This window comes from Camelus bactrianus, chromosome 35 (genome assembly GCF_048773025.1).
Source record: "Camelus bactrianus isolate YW-2024 breed Bactrian camel chromosome 35, ASM4877302v1, whole genome shotgun sequence".
In the NCBI taxonomy this organism is placed as follows: domain Eukaryota; kingdom Metazoa; phylum Chordata; class Mammalia; order Artiodactyla; family Camelidae; genus Camelus; species Camelus bactrianus.
The window spans coordinates 29,795,150-29,814,977 of NC_133573.1; the positions used below are offsets into that span (position 1 = coordinate 29,795,150).

General features: G+C 49.7%; 1 long non-coding RNA gene across 2 annotated transcripts in view; it reads left to right on the forward strand.

Annotated features, from left to right (window-relative positions):
• LOC105074454 (uncharacterized) overlaps positions 1 to 19,828 on the forward strand; it is a 63,875-nt gene that overhangs the window by 21,011 nt on the left and 23,036 nt on the right. Inside the window, exon 4 of one of the 2 annotated variants that reach the window (XR_835793.3) lies at positions 4,638 to 7,778. The exons of the other annotated variant lie outside the window; for it this stretch is intronic. This is a non-coding gene — a long non-coding RNA (uncharacterized LOC105074454). Of the gene's footprint in view, positions 1 to 4,637; positions 7,779 to 19,828 lie in introns of those variants that run through there. 2 annotated transcript variants of the gene reach the window in all.

The following is a 19,828-nucleotide window of genomic DNA, read 5'->3' on the forward strand; positions in this document are numbered from 1 at the left end:
CTTCCTGATGCCCTGATCTTGGACTTTCAGTCTTCAAAACTGCTACAATGAGTGTCTGTTGTTTATAAGCTCAACAGTCTAGAGTATTTTGCTGTTTGTAGTCCAGGGGGACTAACGCAGTGGGCGATGGAGGGAGATCCCCTGGCCCTGGCACCCAGCTCTGCCACCAGCCAGCCACGTGACCTTCAAAAATCACTTACCTTCTCTGTGCCTCGGTTTTCATCTTAAACTGGGCCTAGTAAGACTCTCTTTGAGGATTCTCTGTGAAGATTAAATCAGTAAATAAGCAAAATTCTTGAAGAGCACCTGGCAAAGGATATGCACTCAGTGGATGTCAGCTATCATTATTTAAGGAGGGCAAGTGCCCTTAGCCACAAGCCACACCAGTCCTAATTGCATCACCCTTGACAGGTTTATGTCCCACCTGGCCCTGGAGGCACCTGGGCTCCTCACAGCTCCCTCGATTCATAAGTGAGTGTCAGCCTGTCACTCTGAGTTCTGCCAGAATGAAGTTTCCACTTTCACAGAACAAACTTGCCTACATTTGAACCCAGAACGTTTCCATCATATCCACACTTCACAAGGGAAGCAGGTCCACTGGGGGCCTCGCTGTGACGTGCACGAGGGCGGAGAGGGTCTACACTGACACGTCCCTCTCCCCCGGCAGGGCTCTGCAGCGTGCACCAGCTGCAGGGATGGACGGTCCTGTCTCTGTTGGAGGGGTGCAGACCTGGACAAGACCGGGAGGAGGCCCTTGGTGGGGGAGCTGGGGAGGCAGCACACGCCTCTTCACCTCCGTTCTCAGGGGCTGTGCCTCCACTTTGATGCGTTTCCACCACCTTTTTCCTTTAAGTCTTCACTGTCGTGCCATTGTGAAGGTGCTGTTTTGGGAGAATGGAGCGCCCTTTCTGGCTCCCTTCCAAAGCCTCATCCGTCACACCTGGCATTGTATCCATCCCCCTTTCTGAGTAACTGAGGATGAACTGGGTCAGCCTAGGAATTGGGGAGTCACGGAGAAACAGCACCGGGTGCTGACGTGGGGAGAAATGGCTGTGGCTTACACAGAAGTCAGAACAAGATGAAAAGAACGATCCTTAACGTCCAGTCGGCAGCCCTTCTCCCAAATCCGACGTGATGCAGAAGCCCCTGTTGCCATGGAGACAGTAACCTGGTGCCTCTCAGCCGCCGTCAGCCTCCTCCTCCTCTCCGGGCTGTGGAGTCATGAACCGATGACGTCAGGCTGGCCCCATCTTGGTGCCAGACAGCAGGCTTTGGGTTTGCTTTTGCTTTTTGCTACTTTTTTGGTAAACTGCAAGGACCTTGGTTTAAATATAAACCTAATGTGAAATGCACATAATCCAAGTCCCCTGCCTGGATAAACACGCTGGGGGCAGACCACACAGGCTTGAGCCGGTTGTCAAGCCAGTTATAAAGCAGCGGGCAAGGAACTCGTGGACATTATGGCTCAAGAGAGGGCCTCCCGCCTGCCCTCTGAGCTGCCGAGCCCCCTTCTCCCGGGTGGTGGGGCTTTGAGGCCATCGGTGTGGTGCCACTTCCCAGTGTGGCTCAGTTACAGAGACACCTGTGATCAATTATTTCTGCTGATGTGATTTTTTAAAAAAAGGCCCCAAGTGCCTCACTGAGCCATGGTTAGACGGTGTGGCGGGAAGCTGCCCTCCGGCCGCAGGCAAAGTCAGGGGTGCGCTGGTGGGACATGAGCAGATGCCTCTGAGTGCCTGCGCTCGCACCCCATCCTCCGTAGCTGTTTTAAAAAGACTGTGTGTTCTAGAGCAGTGAAGGGTTCACAGCAAATCTGATGGGAAGGTAAAGAGGTTACCAGTGTGCTCCCTGAGCCACCTCCTCACACGCAGCCTCTCCACCGTCAACACCCCCACCAGATGGGACCCAGTTACGGTGGATGGACCTACACTGACCCGTCATTGTCACCAGGGTCCAGGGCTGACGTCAGGCTTCACGTGTGGTGCCGTGCATTCTGTGGGTCTGGACACAGTGTAATGTCGTGTAGTCACTGGGAGTGTCCCAAATAGGGTGGTCCCACTGCCCTGGAGACCCTCTGCTCCACCTGTGCACGTGCCCCCAGCCCCTGCGACCACTCAGCTTCTTACTGCCTCCTTGGCTGTACCTTTGTGGGACGCCTTGTAGTTGGGATCATGCAGTGCGTAGCCTTTCCACATTAGCTGCTTTGACTTAGTAGCATGCATCTGTCTTTTCATGGTTTGATGGCTCGTTTCTTTTTATCACTGAGTAATATGTCATTACCTGAAGGACCACAGTTTATTCATCCATTCGCATGCTGAAGGACATCTTGGTTTCCTCCAGTATGTGGCAGTATGAATAAAGCTGCTATGAATAAAGCATCCATGTGCAGGTTTTTATGTGATGTAAATAGTCACCTTATTTGAGTAAATACCAAGGAGCTTGCTTGCTGGGTCGTATTCTCGGAGTCTGCGTAGTTTTGTAAGAAACCGCCACGCTGTCCCGCAGAGAGGCTGCACGTTCTGCAGCCCCACCAGCTGTGACGAGCGTTCTCGTTGCTCCACGTACACTTGTTCTTGGTGGACTGAGTGCTTGGTTGGTTTCTGCCACGTGCCGGCCCCCTTCCCCTAAACAGAAGACACCTGAATAGAACTCACTTTACTCTGCATCATCCAGAGGGCCGCTGAATCTCAAGCTCACTGCCCAGTCAGAAATCCCACTGTCCTAGGAAGAAACATGTATTTCTTGCCAAGAAATAAAAATACAATGTGTTTTGGACATGGGGGTCACTCTGCACCTTAATCAAGTAAGAACCCAGTCTGTTACTTACGGTGCCCATGTCTGCAGCATTCTCAAATTTATCATCAGTGTAATCAGGGCGTGTTAAATAGTAAGGTGTTGACCAGACCACACCGCTAAGTGTTGTCTTAAGAGAAAGGTGGTAAACAATGGCTTATTGGAAACAATACATTTTTAAGACTCTGACTTGAAACTTTTCCTACCTCTGGTTGGACAAGGACTCATTCAGGTCAATAATCCGTTGGTAGCATGATGAGGAACTGTGATCGAACGCGGCATCAAGAATCTCAAACTAGCTCCCCTCCTGAGTCCATGGTGTAGTGACAGCTGCTGTGACGCTGTGAAGGCCTGACCTGCACTGTCAGAACGAAGACTTCAAAGCTGCTGAGCACAGCCCTGAGCTGTCACTGCAAGGGCCCCGGCTTCACTTTAGCTCAACCAAAACACCGTCAGGCCCTCCCAGTTCTAGTGTCCACTGGCAGCCGCACTTTTGCCAGTGAACATCCCCAGCCCGTAGAAAGAGGAGGAATGAGCAAAAGCAAGTGGCCTGGCCAAAGCCTGGGCTCTGGCTTGTAAGTAAGCCCGGCGCAGCCTGGCCGAGCGTGCGCAGCGGGGATGTCAGTGTCCCCAGGGGGCCGCAGGCATGTGTGCCAGCGAGGACGTGGGACCCGGGGTCCTGAGCTGTGCCCAGGACGGACAGGAAGGTCCAGCCTCCCGTGCGCCTCCCCCGGTCCGCCCCGCGCAGGGGGCTTGGCCGTGTGAGCACAGACCAGGCACGGGAGGTGCTCCAGGGAAAGGTGGCTGTGACCACACATGCTCGGCAGGTGATTTCCGGACCTGGTCTCTACCTTGAAGGGGGAGGACACAAACGCGATTTATTTGAAAACTTGAAAAGTAAAATCGGCATGACAGCACAGACGTCGACAATTTGGGCCTGATGATGGGAACAAGAGGGGCCAGAGAAGCGGGGTGTGCGGGGAGGGCCCCGCATTCCATGTGTGCAGGGACCTCCCGAGCCTGGACAGTGAGCGCGGGGCCCCACCAGCGAGGTTCCCCGGAGAAGCAGGCCCCGGCCCCGCACGCGGGAGCCGAAGGCTGAAGGCACACGGCAGCTCTGCCGTGGAAACGCTGCCTCAGTGGGCCTGGCGCGCTGGCACCCAGCTCGCTGCGGCCGCCGGACGCTGTCCAGCGCGCGCCGGGTCTCTCCAGCGGCGGGCTCCTAGGAGCTGGGAACTTCCTTCTCGGAGCTTAGCATGCTTCTCTCCTGTTCAGGCAAAATTACCAGGTTTTTAAAGAACAGACCACAACAGTTCTAATTAATGCCAGCTTTTTTGTTTTGAAGAGGGAAGCCTTTCCATGCTCATTAGATCATCTACCTTAAGCCCTCCTAATACTCCTCATGCTCTTCCTAATCTCCGAGGGACATAATTTTTATTTCCTTTATGTAATCCTGTATGAGATACCTAAGTGGGGATTCCTGTCTCAAACGGCAGTCTGACCAAGGTTTTTAAAGTGATTGGACGAATAAAAATAAGGGATTTGGGAGGATGCTAAGGGAGGCACTGCCTCTAGGCGCCTTCTCAATGCAAAGAATTCCGTTCTTATCTCTGTTAACAGTAATCTACTTAGAGGGTCCTACCCTCCTCTTTCTATTTCTGTCTCTGGTCCCTGTGACAGAAATGCACACATTTCAGAAAGAATGTATGAAATTACAATCTTAGCATTCTCTCTACGCATATATTCTCCCATTCCCTGTCGAAAGAAACACTTCTCTATTTAAGTCATGTTTACAGCTCACTAACCCACAGCATCTTCCTAATTTGCACTTGGTTTCTTACCAGATAGCATTTAAAAGGACTGAGCACAGCCTAGAAGACAGAAGCAAAGAGAAACTCTGAATTGAAAGCGGTCAGATCAGGCTGGGAATGAAGCCAGTCACGGTGAAGGTGGAACCAAAGAAGTCACAGGAATGGGAAGTAACAGACTCTTCAGCACAAAATAGACTTGTGAGAAGCTAATTGCTACAGATTTCACGATGCCCAAAATAAACCATGGGAAGCTAACACGAGCCTACTGTAACGCAGAGAACCTTGACATTTGTGAGAAGAGCCTCCAAATATACCCAGGAGGGTTGGAGCTTGTCTCTGGTGTTCAGTTCTTTAAATCATTTCGAACAGCTAGCCACATTTGTGGCATCATGTTGACTGGGTGTTGAGAGGAAGAGAAGAAACAAAAATAGACGTGGCGCTGCCTGGAAGAGCATGTGTCCCAGAAGGTAGCTTTCAAGCGACGGTGACGGGTGGAAGAGCCTCATTTCTCAGATGCAGACATGACGGCCAAGACGGATGAGGGGCTTGGTCCAAAGACCCCTTCCTGGGGGCAGAAACTCCGACCTTCTACCACACAGCCTCTCTGGGATGGAGGAGAGGCTGCTATTTGCAATGATCACAAATGATTGTTTATTACTCAGGAGATTGAAGGAGGCCGTGCAAAGATTACATTCCAAAGGCTTCATCACTGAAAATGCTGGGTTTGACACTGTAATCACCAGTGTTCTCAGAGGCCCCGCACCTCCTCTGGGATTATTTGCATAAACTCATCGCCTGGGGCAATTGCCGAAAACAGCAGTGAAGAAGGCTTCCTAGGTCAAGATTTTGGCAGAAGCTCTTGCTCACCAGCCTCTGAGTGGCAGAATCTTTATAAAAACAAGCACACAGCGTTGTTTCTCTGTCTGTGGTTCTGGAGGACTTAGGATCCCCAGGAGCACCGGCGGCGGGTATGAGTGAGGGGACTCTAAACCTGGGGGTTTCAGTCAGATGCTGAGCATGGGGACAGTAGGATTGGAGCTCATTCTATCAGAAACCAGAAGGCAGAGGAAGCCAGAGCTGGTAGGGGTGCACTTGTCCAAGCAGCTGGGGTTTGGGGTCAGAGAATCCCAAGTTTGGACCCTAGCCGTCTGGGCCGATGGCAGTTGGCAGTGCTTTATGGGTGTGGATGGTGGGCCCACTGCAGCCTTCAGCGGCACTGCTCAGGGGACCCAGCGAAGTAGGGGTCAGAGCCAGGGACAGAAGCTTTGGTGGCCCCGGTGGAGAAAGCGGAACAGGCTCCCAGTTTGTCCAGGACACAGCCCGACAGTCCACCTCCTCCTCCAGACTTGCCGCAGGCTTGAAGAGGGTCTGTGTCAGGCAGAGCGGCCCGCTGGGAAGAGGACAGCTTTCAGGAAAGAGCTGGATCCCGGTGCTCAGTGGGGAAACGACCCCTTCCCTGCGGAGGTGTCAGCAAGGCCACCCCTTGGTGAGATCCTTCTAGACAGGACCGCTCCTCAGGGCTTGGTGACACCTAGTTCATAGATGCTCTGAAATTTCTCATGGACTTCACTGTAGGAGAGACCCGTCCCTGCCCCGCCATGGCGGGCAGACAGCGTGCCCATTACGACGACTCCCCGTTCCAAACCCTACACACACACACACACACACAGTCAACTCGACTTTTTCTGAGCATCAATCCCCCGTGCAGAAAAGAGGTTTCTAGTTCTTTATATTAATTTGACTTCTGCTAGTAATTGTTTGCCTGAAAGTCAATTTGCCCCTAATTCCCAGTAAGCAAGGACTACCGAACTCGCCCACCGTAAAAGGCCCGTGGGCGCTCCTGGGCCGGTAGTTAACCTCACGTCTCGCCTGCAGCCCCTTCGCTGTGGGAAGGCCTGCGATGACCCTGGTGGTGCTGCAGCACACTTATGTGCACGTAAGTTCACTCTGTGAACACACTGCGGTCAAGGGAAGCGCAGGACTGTTTTCCTGAGCAGGCGCCGGCACAAGTGACCGTCCAGTCAGGGTGGGAAACGGCAGTCAGCCTTGGGCACTTTCATTGACAGAACTGTGTGATTTTGTTAAAAGGGGGCCTAAAATACCCATGATTTTGGCTTAAAGGAAGTGTGCCCCACCGAGGGCCTCCTTCCCTTTCGTGGCCGCGGCCCGGGGTGACGGTCGCAGTTTCTGCGCCGTGTGGCTCAGTAGGATTTCTGTCGCGGCCGCTTCTTTTCCGTGCTCGGTCACCTGGGCAGCGAGCTGCGGTAGTGACGGCAGAGATCGCTGACCACAGGCCACCGTAACAAACACGTGACAATGAGAAAGTTTGAAGTCCTGTGCGAATCACCGCAGTGTGACAGACACAGTGTTGGCAGATGGCGCCAACAGACTTGCTGGGGCCGGTGGGGAGAGTGGGGTGGGCCTCGGCCTTCCCCGTAGGGTGCTAGAGTTGCTCTCCTCCCAACAGTGAGAAACAGCCAGGGTTTCCAGAATCATAGGATTTTAAAACCACCTGGAGCACAGAGGACACCGAAGAGCCAAAAAGGAAAGCGTTGAGCCCTGCCTGGGGACCGGGGACTGGGGCTGCTCTCGGGCTCGCGGGGTGTGGGGCGGGAATCCCGGTGGGCCCGGCCCAGCTGCGCCCCCAGCCTTGGCCCTGGCCCCAGCAGCCCTGTGCACCCTGGGGAGAAGGACACAGCACGGGGACCTCCAGCATGTCCCCAGCCAAAGAAAGCCAGCGGGAAGAAAACCAGAAATGATGGTTTGGGAGGATTCACTGGAAAGGGGCCCAGGAGAACTTTCCGTGGTGATGGCAATGTCCCATGTGCTGTTTGGAGTGATGGCTGCACAGGGGGCAGTTACACGGCATTTTATGGTCACTTACACTTGGGTGGAAATGAATTGTTAGGTGTCCTGGAGGTTGGAAGTTGGGCATCTATGAAAGTACAAGTAAATTTTTCAAATTACTTAATAATAGTTCATTAACTGCTTATGATACTAGATTATTTTATAACTTAATTTTACTTATGTTTTGCACTTCTTAGAGGGAAGAAGAAAGAAGCTTTGCTTGACTGGAATTCTTTTGTTTTCTTGTAATGACGGCACAACAATTAAGGTTATGATGGGAAATTTCCATTTTCCAGATGCATTATTAAAATTTCACTTTTATATTAACTTCTCAGTTTCAACTCCTGACACAGTTTTTTAAAATCTATCACTTTATTTATCTTTTCATTTGTAACTTTGCCTCAATATCCTATTCTTAAACTCAAACCAGGCCTGGTGAAGAAGAGAGTTAATCTTCCAGGAGCCGTCATGTAAGTCACCCAGTGAGACAGAGAGACGGGTTTGTATGCAAACTTGAGCGTTACAACTCTGAGTCACTAAGAAATCCAGTGATTTAATGAGAAACAAGCCAGTTAAGAAAGTAAGCTGTGGGAAGGGAAGTGAGTAAACATATTAAGCAATGTTACAGTGAAATGGAAGACGGGATTCCTCAGCCATCAGGCACTGAGTTTGAATTTCACGTGGGAAGGACTCTGCCAGAGAGGTTTTTGTTTTTTTTTTTTTTAATTCAGTATGTCGTTTTAATTAAATTACAACTCTGAATTGGACATAAATCAACCAGCCCCGTTTGGATTTCATTTTTAGCACAAAGACCCTATCATCTTCCGCATTTCACTCAGAGCTAATTGAATATGGATTTATGGCTCCTGGTACCTTGAAACTGAGGAGGACTTCCGTAACTTGCTGAGCCACTGAGAACGGAGCTGTGTGGAGGGCAGTCGCTGAATGTCAGCCGTTTGCCACAGCACTCTGCTCCTGAAAGCCAAATGCATTTCTGGGTGTGTAAACAAGCTTCATAAACCTCTCATTGTTTCCATCCCCAGAACAGTGTAAATCCACCGCAAACTGCCTGTCCCTGTCCCTGTTTGCCGCCAACATATTTCAGCACAGTGCTTCTGCTCTCACTTCCAGAACCTTCCTTCTGGGTATCCCTCCCCTGCAAAGCTAAGCCAACGTGCACATAATTTCCGTATTCAGAGCCCAACCCCAACCCCGATCCCAGCAAAAATTTGCTGCTGAGGATTCTCAGTTGTGGTTGTGGGTTTGTAAGTATATGCAGAGCGAGTCTTTTGAGTCACTCAGAAACCAGAACGCCAGCTTCATCTCCTAATAACGAACGTTTTCTCTGCAGTGGCCTGGCTCCGTGTGTGGCTCACAATTTAACACTTCCAGCTTGGAGAGAAGAAATACACCAAATAAAAACAATTTACTTCTTTTCACATCAAAGATGAGCCATTTACAGAGACAGAAAAACGGCCTCCTGGAAGTGAGGATCCAGGGATACAAAAACAAAAATACTGTTTTCAATAATGAATGGAAATTAAGTGCTGCAAACCCATTTTTTAACAAAAACATGTCGGTGTGTGTCTCTTGGGGGCAGAGGGCGGCTCTGAGCCATACAGAGGGGTTGTCTGTGAAACAGCTGCGGGGCGAGTTTCCGGCTTCCTGGGGCCTCAGTTTTTGAGAGACGGCAGGATGCCTGCAGACAAAACATTTTGGGGACTTTTTTTGAAAAATGGTTTGATTAGGAAAGATACTTGATGGAGAATGCATTTGAAAGGGGGAAGTCGTGATATAGGGGGCGTGATGTCGTGTGTGAACGGAGCAGAGGAGGACAGCCTGGGGGAACCTGGACACTCCAGGGAGAGCCTTCTACAGGAGGGTCAGCTGGTGGCATTTAGTGGCGAGTTGTCCTGGTCCCTGGTCAGGTGGTTTTGTTCCTCGGCTCTGAGACACAAGGTTTCTAAAATGTCTGTGTTGGTTGTTCTGTAGTTTTGACTCTCTCTCTCTCTCACACACACACACAGTGAACACATTTTTTTATTGCTTAGTAAAATAACAAAATAAAGGATTCCTTTTGAAACTCAGTGTCGGCCTTGAGCCAGAAGAAAGTCGAATACCATCAAAGATCTGTTGCTGCCTAGATCCTAAAGTCGCTGTTCCAGGGCTGGGGGACAGGAGCCCCGCTCTCAGGCTTCACTCCTGAAAAGTGTGAGCTTGCCTAGAGTAATTCCCTACACCCAGCTGGGACATCGATCCCAGTGGGGGTGTCTGCTGTGCTTGTCACCACTGCGTGCCATCGCGGCGTGTCCCCACGGTGAGGTTGCAGCACGCTGGCCTTCAGCATCCCGTGTACCATGCAGGGAAATGGGCGCTGCTCTGTGGGCATCTGCGGCACTCCGACTGTTCTCGAAGCTAAATCTGTCCCTTGGAGGAGGGGTGGCTATCTGTCCGTGTTGACGCTGGGCAGTTGGAAACCCCAGTCCCTGGCAGCACAGGGCTGGCATCTGCCCATGTCCAAACTCCAGCCACATGTGGCCAACACCACTTCTCGAAGTGGTGTCCAGCAGAGGGAAAGAGACCTCGACTTTGACTCTTTTTAAATTGCGGAGCTAGAAATGAGCGCCTCCTGCCTTCAGGGTCACTGCTCTCAAACCCTGATTGCCTTTTGCTCTCAATAATTGAGGTGTTAGTATTCCTCCCCCTTCTCTGCCCACAGCATGCTCTGAACCAGATTCTTCACATAAGAGAAAGACATTTGCAGACTTGGTAAAGCCCAGCATTTCCAGGGAGTCAGAGGCGGGGTACCGTCGGGTGGCAGCTGTGCTCACAGGGTGTCCTGCGGGATCTGTTTCTGTTCAAGACCGGAACATCCGGATGCCTTTGGGAACGGAAGCGGGACCCTCTGCTCCCAGCCCTTCTGAACCCGTGCAGGGAAAAGCTGGCTCAGCGATGTCCAAAATATTCTGCAAGCTGTGGTTTGTCCCGCCCCAGGCTCCGTGGAATTTCTTTGGCTGTTTGCAATAGCACAGTGAGTCATGCATTTCACGAGCATTTTTTAAAAGGGGAAACACCTCCCTCCTTGAAATGTGACTCTTGTATGAAAAGAGACAGTGTCAAAACCCCAACAGCTCCTCCACGCCTGGGTTCCTTTCATTCTTCCTGACTGAGTCTCTTCTGAAGTCTGGTTTTAACTGTTGGGAGCCTGAGACCCAATCCTGTTATGAAGCAAGAAGCCAAGTTCTCTGTGGGCTCCCATGTGAGCAAACAAACTGCCATCACCTCTAATCTGAGGGCCAGGTCCCAGGCCGAAGGAAACACAGTCTGCTTTGTGGATTTAGATAGAAATGTGCTGATCCTGAGTGAAAGAAGGAAAGAAAGAAGAAAGAAAGGAAGGAAGGAAGGAAAGAGGGAAAGAAAGAAAGAGAGAAAGAAAGAAAGAGGGAAAGAAAGAAAGAAAGAAAGAAAGAAAGAAAGAAAGAAAGAGAGAGAAAGAAAGAAAGAAAGAAAAGAAAGAAGAAGGAAGGAAGAGAGAGAGGGAGAGAGGGAGGGAGGGAGGAAGGGAGAAAAAAAAAGAAAGAAAAGACAGAAAACTGGTTGGCCTGCGCCGTGTGAGACGAGGACCTGGAGGGGTGGGCGCCGCCTTCTCGCAGACACCTGGCACCTCATGGTCGCTGTCCCACCAGAGCGTCTCCCTCTGGGCTTGCGTCCGCCCACAGCCACCAGGGCTCCTGAGGCCTGCGCGGGGTTGGGCCCCCTGCGCGCTCCGCCACGAGGAGGAGCCCTGGGGTCTGCAGGGCTGCTGCCCGGCCCTGACTGAGGCTGCGAACTCTCCTGAGAGAGTGGCGCCGGGTCCAGTCACATGTGGCGCGGGCTCTTGGGTTAGAGGATTCAGCCCGTTTCTGTGGACTTCCCAGGGCACTTCCTGAAACGCTGTTGAAATGTCTGTGTGATCTTGTCACAAATTAAACAAAAGACAAGCCACCCAGTGCCCGCCTGTTTGGGTGGCATAACCGCAAACCCCTGACGCTCGGGCCCTGCTGTGGAGGAGAGGGAGCGGGGTGATGGGTCACGGGGCTCCGGCTCCTCAGGCGCCAGCTGCGCGCAGGCCTCGGCGTTGTCGGAGGACGGAGGGAGGCAAGGAGGCGCGGACCGGCCCGAGGCCGCCGCGCTGCGGCGTCTTCACGCGCCCCTCGGCCGCCGCGCCGGCTGCACTTTGGCCAATTTCAGTTTAAACGAATTGGGGGGGGTCAAGGGACATGTGCTTGGTTTTTATTTTAATTTTAGGAGCTAAGTATCATTATACACACACGTGCACACACACACACACACACACACAAGTTCTTTAACAGTGAAAACACACCCACGGTGCCGCGCCAGCTCACTCGCCGAGCAGAGCAGCGGCGCCAGACCTGCTTTCCACCGGCCAGGCCCTTCCCAGCACACTTCATGCGAGTGGAATTTCTCGCACACCCACTCCCTGTTGGTGTTGGTGTTGTTGCTGGGTGTTTGCCTCTGGTCTGAAGGGGAGGGATGCTGCTCGCTCTTATCTCTCGGGGAACCATCACAACAAAGAAACACGCATTTCCAAGACGCACGGCGCCGCCCCGCCTGGTGACGCGGTTTCCCCAGCCCTCATGCCTAAGACACAAATGCGCTCACTCACACACACAGCTTCCTGTTCTGCACGATAACTCCCTTGCTCCCGCTGGGGAGGTGATTCCCCAGGGCCTGGGAGATGTCCTGTCCTGCAGGGTGAGTCCTGAAATGTGTGACTCTGCGAAGGAACCACGGTGACGTTATCCTTCGCTTGTTCTCGTGAAGGTTGTTTTGTTGCTGCCGTTGATGTTACTGTTCCAATTCAGGAGCAGGAATCTCAGCCTTTAGAGAATTCCCAAGGTGAAAGGGATGCGCGGACTAGGAAAACGTTAGCACACGCAGCAAGAACAGGGCGGGGCATGTGTGTTTTGCCAGAAACCACCTAGAATTTCCTGTTTTCCAAGTGTAGGATGTAACTTTACCTTTTTGGGTCAAATTTTCCATGTTCCTGGGAATCTGGAGCTTTCTATTTCTGATTTCTCTAAGGGTTTATGAAAGACATTCAACAGGATTCTTATAAAAGGTACAGAGCTCCCCCCACCTTTTTAAATTGAGGTATTGCTTTACAATATTATGTAAGTTTCAAGTGTACAGAATTTTTATAGATCGTATTCCACTGAAAGTTATTACAACATAATGGCTGTGTTCCCTGTGTCGTACAATATACCCTTGTAGGTTGCTTATTTATAAGGCAGTTTTTTCCTTTCAGTCCCCTACCCCATCTTGCCCCTCCCCCATTTCCTCCCCCCCCACCCCCGGTAACCACTCTATATCTGTTAGTCTGCTTCTTTTCTGTTATATTCACCAATTTGTTGTATTTTTTAGATGTCACATATAAATCATTTTGTACAGTGTTTGTCTTTCTCTGTCTGACTTATTTCTCTAAGCCTAATACCCTCCAAGTCCATCTACATTGTTGCAAATGGCAAAATTTCATTCCTTTTCATGGCTGAGTAGTATGCCATTACACCACATCTTCTTTATCCAGTCATCTGTCGGTGGACACTTGGGATGCTTCCATATCTTAGCTATTGTAAATAGTGCTGCTGTGAACATTGGGGTGCATGTGTCTTTTTGAATTCATGTTTTCCTTTCCTTCTGGTATATACCTAGGAGTAGAATTGCTGGATCATATGGTAGCTCTATTTTCAGTTTTTTGAAGAACCTCCACACTGTTTTCCATAGCTGCTGCTCCAATTTACATGCCCACCAGCAGTGCACAAGATTTTCCTTTTCTCCACGTCCCTGCTAGTATTTGTTATTTGTGGTCTTTTTGATGATAGCTGTTCTGGCAGGTATGATGTGCATCTCACTGTGGTTTTGATTTGCATTTCTCTGATGATTGGTGATATTGAACATTTTTTCATGTGTCCATTGGCCATCTGTATGTCTTCTTTGGAATAATGTTTGTTCAGGTCTTCTGCCCATTTTCTGATTGTTGTTTTTTTTTTTTTTTTTTTTTTTTGATGTTGAGTTGCATGAGCTGTTTGTATATTTTGAATATTAACCCCTTATCAGTTCTATCATTCCCAAATATGTTCTCCCACTCAGTAAATTGTCTTTTCATTTTGTCTGTGGTTTCTTGTGCTGTGCAAGAGCTTTTAAGTTTAATTAGGTCCCATTTGTTTATTTTTGTTTTTGTTTCCTTTGCCTTAGGAGACAGATCTAAAAAATACTGCTAGGATTATGTCAAGGAGTGTTCTGACTATGTTTTCTTCTAGGAATTTTATGGTTTCTGGTTTTATACTCAGGTCTTTAATCCATTTTGAGTTTATTTCTGTTTATGGTGTTAGAGAATGTTCTAATTTCATTCTTTCACGGGTAGCTGTTCAGTTTCCCCAGCATCACTTACTGGGAGAGACTGTCTTTCCTCCATTGTATATTCTTGCCTCCTTTGTGGTAGATTAATTGACCATAAGTGTGTAGATTTAATTCTGGGCTCTCCATTCTGTTCCATTGATCTGTGTGTCTGAAGTCAGGGTGAGTGATACCTCCAGCTCTGTTCTTCTTTCTCAAGATAGTCTTGGCTATTTGGGGTCTTTTATACAGCACTTGCTCACAATTCTTTGTGATCTGGACTCAGTGGATAAGAAACCATATGTGCTTAATTTCCCTTTACATATTTATCAGCTTATCATAAAGGCAGAAAACCTGCCAACAAGTGTATAAAAAATTTCATTTTATTCTTGAACATAGTAAAATAATTTCTTACACTTAGTAGTCTGTGAACAACTAAAAAGTTACATTAAGTATCTTATATTTTAAATGACTTAAGTCAAGAGAAACCTGAATCTCATCATTTTTATTTCGTATGATCTTCAGCCATGTACAAATGCTAGAATGTATAATTACACCCATGCATACTCCGTAATATAACCCTGTAATAGTGATAGAGGGAAAACAGCAAACAAATGGTAACTTTTATATATTTAAGAACAGAGTCTCTAGTGGCTCCTCAGACATTAAAAAAAAGTGTATCATTAGTTGGCTCCAGCTAAAGTAACAAATGCAGACGTAACTCTCAGCAACATAAAACCGATCGCTGCAGGAACTTCCGGGATGTGGCTCTCAAGTCTGCAGTCTCCTGACGTCTTTCAAATCCCCAGGCAACTTAGCACTACAGGTAGTTGAAATACAGCCTTATGAGCAAGACCAGCTACTTGTCAAACATAGAATCTAGAATGGAAGCACTGTGTGCTTGCCCTGAGAAGTCACCTGCAGTTGTTCTGGAAAGTGCCCGGCCGTGCCACCTGTTGTCACAGCAGCACAGGCCCGCAGGAGGTGGAGGCGGTCCTCCGCCTGCCTCCCGCTTCCAGACAGGAGGTGGCAGTGCTCCGTGACGGTGCTGTGAGCCAGGGAGGCCCGGAGCCCTCCCTCCTGCATTCTGTCCTCCTGCACAGGGCTCTCGTGTGGAAGCTGAAATCGGCTTTTACAGACCCCCCTGTTTATATGCACGCATGTCCCTTCTGTTAAGTTTGTATTCCTGAAGTTTGTTTAATACTGAACTTAAATTTTTACAAGCAACATTGAAAGACTTCCTGCCTCAGGTTCCACTTTGCAACTGTGGACCCTCCTCGCGGGCCAGCGGCGGCTCCTCTTCCTCATGGGGCCTGTGTCTGCCGGCAGCTGAGGGCTGGCAGATCCCCTCTCCCTGCGCGGCCAGGAGACAGTGTGTCAGCAGGAGATTGTTTTTAAAATGCGTATCAACTTGATAGTCATAAGACTATAATATTCGTGACATTACCTGGCTGATGACAGAAACTTAAAGTTTGAAGAGTGTACCTTTGTTAACTTTTGAATGAGTCCCATGGTCAGATAAACAAACCAGTCCGAGCGGACCCCGGGGCTCAGCTGTCTGTGCGCTCCTGCCGCCTGGGGAAGGATGGCGCGCGGGGTGAGCCCCGGCCAGCGTGGAACAGGCGGGAGGGGTGTCCGTCTGGCCCAGCGGGCACGGAGGGCAGGAAGGCGAACGAGAGATGTGTGCTGATCTTTAACAAGCTTTTCTTCCCAAGGAGACGCAGAAATTCATTTGTGAAGTTTGCATGTGTCACATTTTCCTTCTTGATGAAATTGTGATAGTCATTTGTCTTAACAAAGCCTAGAAGGTGTTGAAAGAAACAAATGAGCTAAGGGTTATGAAAGCACTTTTGGGAAACGCTGCATGAATCGGCTGCTGTAACCATCTATTTGTGAGACCGGGGAGGGAACAACTGGTCTCACACGTGTATGGAAATGCCTGACTGAGTCAGCCTTCAGGCAGGACTTCGTGTCCGAGCTGCTGGTCACTCTTGATCTTAAACACGCGCACACAACACACACACAAATAAAAAGTAATTCTCAGAAAAAGATAAAATCATTACTTGGTACTAATTTAAAGTGACACATGTTAAAGAATGTATTTAACTCCTATTATATGAGGGAACCAGGCAGATGTGACAACCCACGCAAGGGAAAAGCGCCAACAGCACAGACACGTGTGGCGTGCGGGATGGCTAGGTGGACGCGGGCACAGAGCTGGGGGGCAGGGAGCAGGGAAGGGAGCCAGTCAAGTCACTAACAGAAAGGATGGGATCTGTGTCTGATCACTTACTGATAACTTACAAAGAGTTACAGCAAATCTCAGCCAATGCAGTTGGACCCTGACAGCCCTGAAGGACGGGCCCTGGGAGACGGGTTTTCGCTGAAGCACGGAACTTTCTCCACACACACCGGCCGGAGTGCAGGTCCCTCAGATCAGGAATTGGCAAACTCGGGCCCGTGGGCCAGATCCAGTCCAGAGGCTGTTTCTGTGAATGGCCCGCTCGCTCTCATCCTGTCTCAGGCTGCCTTTGGTGCCTCGGCGCTTCTGGGCAGTTTCTGCAGAGACTGGCCCACAAAGCCCAAGATATCTCCTGTTTGGCCCTTTGTAGAAAAAGTCTGCCGCCCCTTGCTCTGTGTCGGTGCACAGAGTCTGGACCATAGTTAGCTAGTCATGCATCTATTTCTTAGTTAAAGGGCACCCAGCCGGGCACTGGGGACCCCCGTCAGGGAGATTCTTCCGCTTTGCAGTGGGCGTTTGTGATTATCGTTAGACATAATATACCACACAAACCCAGCCGCCGCCAACTGTTTTTATTATTTGAGTTTTGCTAAATGTTTCATCTTTAACAAGTTGGCAGGCAAAGATATTGCTGTCTGAGATCTACGGAGATGTTGGACCAACGGTGGGATCTCTACTCTGAAGTTCCTCAGTCCTAGGACCGCCCTAAATTGCATTGCCAAGTGTGTGGAAGGTGTTGTAGCAATAGTATTTCTGCTATCTTCACCCTCCTTGTATTGTTCGTTTTACTTGACTTTATACTCTGCTATAGGACAGAAGGTACACGTTAAAAATCTCTGCACAAGATGTCACCCAGATTCCCAAGGTCAGAATGGAGACTCTTGGGGCAGCAGAGAAAGTGATCTACGTTTCTCAAGGTCACTCCTAACCAATGCAGTGCACTTGTGTCAGGGTAGGCTAGTTGCTGTAACAAGCAGCCCTAAAGTAAATATAAATGCTGTCCTAAAATATGCAATGGCTTCATCACAAAAGGCAACATGAGAAAACTAAGCCAGCAGGTGCGTTCATAGACGTCCACTTCTGCACAAAGACTCTGCCATCTTCCACACGTAGCTTCTAAGGTTACCCTGTGACCATTCTCATTTTGGCCAAAGGGAAGAGAGTGTGGAATGGGTCTCAGGGCACATTCTCAGCAGTACTCATCCCTTCTGCTCACGGTCCTCAGTGAACGCACTGGTGTGGGTGCCTCTCACCGTGCGATGGGCTAGAAGATCTGGTCTCAACTGAGACCAGCTGCCTCGTGCGGGCAGGGAACTGGTGACGGTCACACGTCTGCCCCTGCGGCCGCATACAGGCGGGCCTCCTGGCTCCCGGGCACAGCTCACCCTGTAAACCTTGAGGTCTCTGTACCAGCAACAGCATGCCTCCAAGTCCACAAGCACCAGTTCTGATTTTAAAATACAAACATGCCTGAAGAGAGAGGTAGTGATAAGGAGGTTGTGCTCGTTACGATGCAAGTCACTTGTCTGAGCTTCCAGTTTTGATGTGATTCCATGGATTTAAAGGAGAAGAAAGAGACGCTGAGACAACTCTTCCTGCGGCCCTTGTGGTTCCCCACATCCGCCGACAGAGGCCCAGCCAGTGCTTGTTCCAGACGCGCTTTGGATGGACATTTCAGGGTGAAGAGCTGTGGGAGGCAGTGACACTGTCCCTTTCTGAGAAAGGGGTGAGTTGCCCACCATCTCGAAGGAGCATGGGACCCCGCCCCACCCCGCCGGAAGGACAGGCTCTGTTATGAGAGACTGAGGGGCTCCACGCCTGTAATGCAACTGATGGCTAAGTTTGTGTTGACCTGAGTAGCCACGGAGTGTGCATTTAAAATATCATTTCTGGATGTGTCTGTGAGGGTGTCCTAGAAGGGTTAGCATCAGTCCATAGACTGAGTGAAGCAGGCAGTCCTCCTGGGCGTGGGTGGACACCATCCAGTCCATGGAAGCTCCGAACAGAACACAAAGCACAGGAAGGAGAAATTCACCCCTTTTTCTCCTGCCTGACTGTTTGAGTTGGGACCTCTTGTCTCATCTTCTTCCAGCCTTGGACTTGGATTAAGCCATCAGCTCCCTGGTTCTTGGGCCTTTGAGCTTGAACTGAACCACAGCACCAGCTCTCCTGGGTCTCTAGCTTGCAGACGGCAGATCGAAGGACTTCCCAGCCTGCACAGTCACATAAGCCACTTCTGTAATAAATCTACCTGTCCATCCCCTGTCTGTCCATATCTATCCCCTGTCTGTCTGTCTAGAGATATGCACATAGGCAGCACCCATTGATTCTGTTTCCCCGGATCCCTGAATAGTCTAGCTCCCTAGTGCATGTGCTGGTGTCGCCTGGCCCTTTTCATGGTGCTTCACGCGAACTGGCACTTTAAGGAACCAGCACGACAACAATGACGGTGTTCAGGCAGCTGCACTTTCTCTGAGTAATAAGTTGTCCTTTACCTCTGACCCGGCAATCTCACATCTTCTGCCTGCAACCATGAACCTGTGGCAGGCTAACATTTCAGCTTGCAAGGAAGGTAAAAATCACAGACCCTTCTCAGCTTTTGACAAGAAATCATCACAGAAATAGAAAATAAAAGTGGCTCAGAGAAAGGACATCTTTTTTTTTAATCGTTACCTCGGACCAGACTGGCCATGCAGCAGTTTTAGAATAACTGTTCCAAGAGTGTTTTATCCGCACACGTGTGTAAGAGCCGAGATCCCCGCCTGCACATGAGGGCTGAGAAGCAAACATTGTTGCAGTCATTTTACTTGCTATGTCTTCTTGCTTTAGAAGCAGCCAGTTACCCAAGATGACTTACTTAGACCAAGCCTGCTATTTTCATCTTCGTGTTTCTCTGTTGCGCTTTGTGTTATCAGCCACACACATGATTCCAGATGATGCTTTAGAAGTTAATGACATTTGCTTTCCCATGATGCATCTTAAAACGTGGACGCAGTTAAGAATATGTAAAAATACATGGGAATACTAAAGCTCTGGAGTGGCTGAGGGACTTGCCCTCTCCAGAAAGAAGCAAACAGAAGACCGAGATCCATCAGCACCACCGTGAGAGCTCAGCCTTGTCTGAGGTGTGGAAGCAAGATTTTAAACCAAGTTCGCAGTCCCAACAGAATCAGATGTTCATGACATTACATCAAAACAAGGGTCTTGCTAAATGTTAAAAGTGGAAATATAAACTTTAAGTTAAAAAAAAAAAAAGCTAATGTCACCAGGCTGAATGCAACAAATTTTCTCCCACCATCGTGACTCCTTGAAAACTCAGAGGCTTCCAGGACAGAACCAGCTTGGAATAATACAAGCAAACGGTGGCTTTTCAGCCACTTGTGGGCTCAGTCCATTAGTTAAATGGAATCCCTGCTGGGTTCTCTTCCCTAAGAATCTCCTTGATACGTGTAAGGACAAGAAAGGCCATTTTTCTATGAGCAGTTTCATTGTTTTGACTTTAATCTGAAGCAAATTATCCTTCTTCAGTAAGAGTGAAAGGGTAAACCATGCAGGTAACTTTCCAAAGTCATACTGTGCCAGCATATTAAAGTCACATCCAGCCCCTGTCTCCTGGTGTGTCTGGCTGTAACATGGCCCTTCCAGTTTATATAATCACCAGGGGAGCCATCTGTGGGCCCATTGTCAGCTAAGGAGGCAGAGCCCGGCTGCATGCCCTGTTACCTCGGTCCTGAGGGTC